General features: G+C 34.0%; 1 non-coding gene across 1 annotated transcript; it reads right to left on the bottom strand.

Moving 5' to 3' along the window:
* Nucleotides 1-883: 883 nt before the first annotated feature.
* LOC136042431 (U5 spliceosomal RNA) lies at nucleotides 884-1000 on the bottom strand. Its single transcript, XR_010621301.1, has one exon. It is a non-coding gene; the product is annotated as a U5 spliceosomal RNA (small nuclear RNA).
* Nucleotides 1001-4153: the final 3153 nt, after the last annotated feature.

Here is a 4153-nt window from a genome sequence, read left to right as displayed (position 1 = left end):
ACAAAAAGTGGGAGAGGGCCTAGGTGCCCTCCAATTTTTTTGGTAAGTTAAAAAGTACCCTAGAAACTTTTAGTTTCCGTTAGAACGAACTCTGTCAGGACATTTTAGGGCCACTGGGTCGACACGATCGCCCCAGGAAAAAAATAGCAAATAAATTAGCAATAAATTAACAGAACACGCATCAGTGATCTGTCTTCTGGCAAAAATACAAAATTCCGTAATTTTGTAGATAGGAGCTTGAAACTTCTAGAAAATACTTAAAGCGGTGAGATCAGGATGAAACTGGATGGGAAGAATAGAAACCTGTCTAAGATACGTGACTGACATAACTGGACCAGATCTGCTCTCTTTAATGGAATTGGGGGGGGGGGGGGTAATTTTGAAAATTGAGGTATTTGTAACTTACGAAAGGGTGGCCAGATCTTAATGAAATTTGATATTTAGAAGGATCTTGTGCTTTAAAGTTCTAATTTCAAATTCCGACCAGATCCTGTGACATTCGGGGGAGTTGGAGGGGGAAACCGGAATTCTTGGAAAACATGAAAATTGGGGTATTTTTATCTTACGAATAGATGATCGGATCATAATGAAATTTGATTTTTAGAAGGAATTCATGTCTCAGAGCTCTTATTTCAAATCCCGACCAGATCTTTTGACATTGGGGGGAGTTAGAGGGGGAAATCTTGGAAAAACACTTGGAGTGGAGGAATCGGGATGGAGCTTGGTGGATAGAATAAACAAATGTCCTTGATACGTGATTGACAGAATCGTAGGTTAATGCAAACAAGAACATTACAATAAGGTCTTGGTTTTAACATAATATATAGTTATGCAAACTCGAATAATAATTGGTTCACAGCGACTCCTGTACCGCTAGCATCCCTACCGGATATTGCCTTTCGGCATTCAAATATTTGTTAAGACTCATCAAGTGCCCCTCCCCACGGTAATCTTCAGTAAAAGGTGAAAGATTATCTTGATATGAGGAGAGGCCAGAGCTATGAAAATAGCTAAGGTTGACTTGGGTATATAAAAATAAATCCTCGTGTTTTTTTTTAAACAAGGTTCGAAAGCAATAAGAAATTCAATGTTCGATCAAGTAAATACGGGCCAAAAAATCATATGATGCGAAAACATTTTCAATGAACAGCAGTTCATTGGCAACCTTAATGACATACTACTAAAACTACATCCGCAGAAAATAACATAGATTCCTGGACTAGCATAACAAACGCGACCTTAAATTTGCAATAAAAAGGGTTTGAAAGAGAAAAAAAATTTAACTCGTTAAAAATTCATCTAGACTATCAGTTTTGAGGAAAAGCCTCAGATTTCAGGGTATGGTAGTAAATACATCTCTTTTACAGAACTTTTTTTTCACCATGACGAAAAAAATTTATTAAAACGATGAAAAAAATCGACCAAGATAACTACTTATAAAATATCTATTTAGAAGGGTTTCAGGAAAAGAACCCTACTAATTCTACTCTTTGTATTTTATACACTACCCCCCTCCCTTTTTACCGCTTATTGTCATATAGTAATTTTTCTGCTCGAATTTCCGCTATTAAGCTTCTAAAACTTTAACCGGACAACTTTACTCTAATTACAAAATTAAAATATATTGTAATTTACAATTTTCAAACAGTTCGTGGTAACGAACTGTAGTAAGGAGCCACCCGGCTCAATAGTAACCAAAACTCTAAAAAATGGAATTTTGAACCAATAGCTACATCAAAAGAATTACATTTTAATGCTGATTTTAAATATATAAGTTTAATCAAGTTTAGTCTTACCCATCAAAAGTTACGAGCCTGAGAAAATTTGCGTTATTTTAGAAAATAGGAGGAAACACCCCCTAAAAGTCATAGAATCTTAACGAAAATTACACCATTAGATTCAGCGTATCAGAGAATCCTACTGTAGAAGTTTCAAGCTCCTATATACAATAATGCGGAATTTTGTATTTTTTGCCGGAAGGCAGATCACGGATGCGTGTTTATTTATTTATTTTAATTTTTTATTTCAGGGGTTATCGTATCGACCCAGTTGTCCTAGAATGTTGCGAGAGGGTTCATTCTAACGGAAATGAAAAGTTCTAGTGCTATTTTTAAGTGACAAAAAATTGGAGGGCAACTAGGCCCCCTCCCACGCTAATTATTCTCCCAAAGTCAACGGATCAAAATTCTGAGGTAGACATTTTATTCAACGTAGTCGAAAAACCTTATAACTATGTCTTTGGGGACAAATTACTCCCCCATAGTCCCCTTGGGAGGGGCTACAAGTTACAAACTTTGACCAGTGCTTACATATAGTAATAGTTATTGGGAAGTGTACAGGCGTTTTCAGGAGGATTTTTTGGTTGGGGGAGGGGTTGAGAAGAGTGGGATATGATGGGGGAGCTTTCTATCGAGGAATGTGTCATGGGGGAAGAAAATTTCCATGAAGGGAGCGCAGGATTTACTAGCATTATTTAAACAAAAAACATGAAAAAATAAATATGAAAATTTCATTCGAATAAATTATATTTCTCCCCTGCTCTTTTTTCCTCAAAATCATTCGATCAAAAATATGAGAAAGCCATTTAGCAAAAAAAATAAAAAATTGGTATGCAAATTTCGTTTTAATCATTCCTTTGCGGAGAGCCAAAGTCAAAACATGCATTGATTCAAAAACGTTCAGAAATTTAATAAATAAACAAGTTTTTTCAACTGAAAGTAAGGAGCGACATTAAAACTTCAAACGAACAGAAATTAATTCGTATATGAAAGGGGCTGCTTCCTCATCAACGCCCCGCTCTTTACGCTAAAGTTGTTTACTGCTTTAAAAAGAAGAGTTGAGAGAAAGAGTCAAACTTTAGCGTAAAGAGTGGGGCGTTGATGAGGAGGCAGCCCCTTTCATATACGAAGTAATTTCTGTTCGTTTTAAGTTTTAGTGTCGCTCCATACTTTCAGTTGAAAAAACTTGTTTTTTTTTTATTTAATATACTCTAGGTTTAAGCATAAAATATTATTTTCTATCGAGCCCCATTTGCTTTTCAAAAGAGAATTAACCCAAAAAACTAACTAATTTCAGCTAGAAGTATTCAATCCCTCAATTAGCATATTACGTTATTCAATTTTTTTTTCAGGCCCTGTATTCATTTTGTTGTTATTGTTTTGACAAAAAAAAAAAATGAAATTTTGGATATTTAAAGTTTCTTATGTTGCATGACTAAAGAATAAAAATTGATTATATAGTTCTACACAAAACGAGAACAATAATCTGATATTTCCCAGTTTCAGGCCTGTCTCATGACATAATAGGTTTGCAGCTAAAAAAAATTTTATAGGAAACTAGATAAATCATTAAGTATTTTGTCCTCCCAATCGCTACCAGTGTCACCCAAAATGAACAATTCTATCGACCTAAATTTATTGATAGATCTAGAACGTAGAACTTATACATATAATAAGTTCTTAAATATATTAATTATATATATAAGTGATAATCGTCACTTGAAATTTTGAAAATATGTTCATTACTTAGAAAATACTCTTTTCAGTGTTTTTTACAGTATAAAATCGAAAATAAATTTCCCTTGATTTTTTCGAGTTCTTATTCAAATAAAAATTGAGAAAATATTTGCCTCTCCTCATTTTTCACCTACTCACTCTTGGCAACTTGCCATGTTATATTAAAAAGGCCATATTTGCAATAAAACAAAATTTTGAAAAAACTGCAATTGATAAAATCGTTTTTGTGGAGCTGAGTTTACCCTAGATAAAAAAAAAACAAAACAAATGAAACTTCTGTTTGAAGTTGCTAGTCTGTGAAGCCTGCTGGTAAAATTTTGGTCCTGTTAGAGAAAATTCACTCTAACAGGTAAAAAGGTCGAATGAAAAACTTAAACTTTTTTGCCTGTCCTTTCTGCTGCAAGGTAGCTACGACTAACGTACATAACTGTGTTTGGGCTCTTTTTCCACTTTTACGTTGTAATTTTTCCAAAATTTTCTTGGGAGTACCTACTATTTATCTCAGGACTCAAACGGAGGATTTTGAACTTTTCACTCTTTGAATGTTTAAACTGAACTTTAATCCAAAATGATTACAAATCAACTTGAGAAATTTCGACTACTTGGTAAAAAAAAAAATAACTATGAAACAGGAAGGT

This window comes from Artemia franciscana, unplaced genomic scaffold, assembly GCF_032884065.1.
Source record: "Artemia franciscana unplaced genomic scaffold, ASM3288406v1 Scaffold_1282, whole genome shotgun sequence".
In the NCBI taxonomy this organism is placed as follows: Eukaryota; Metazoa; Arthropoda; class Branchiopoda; order Anostraca; family Artemiidae; genus Artemia; species Artemia franciscana.
Note: the sequence above shows the minus strand (reverse complement) of the source record. Positions and strands in the feature narration are given on the sequence as shown.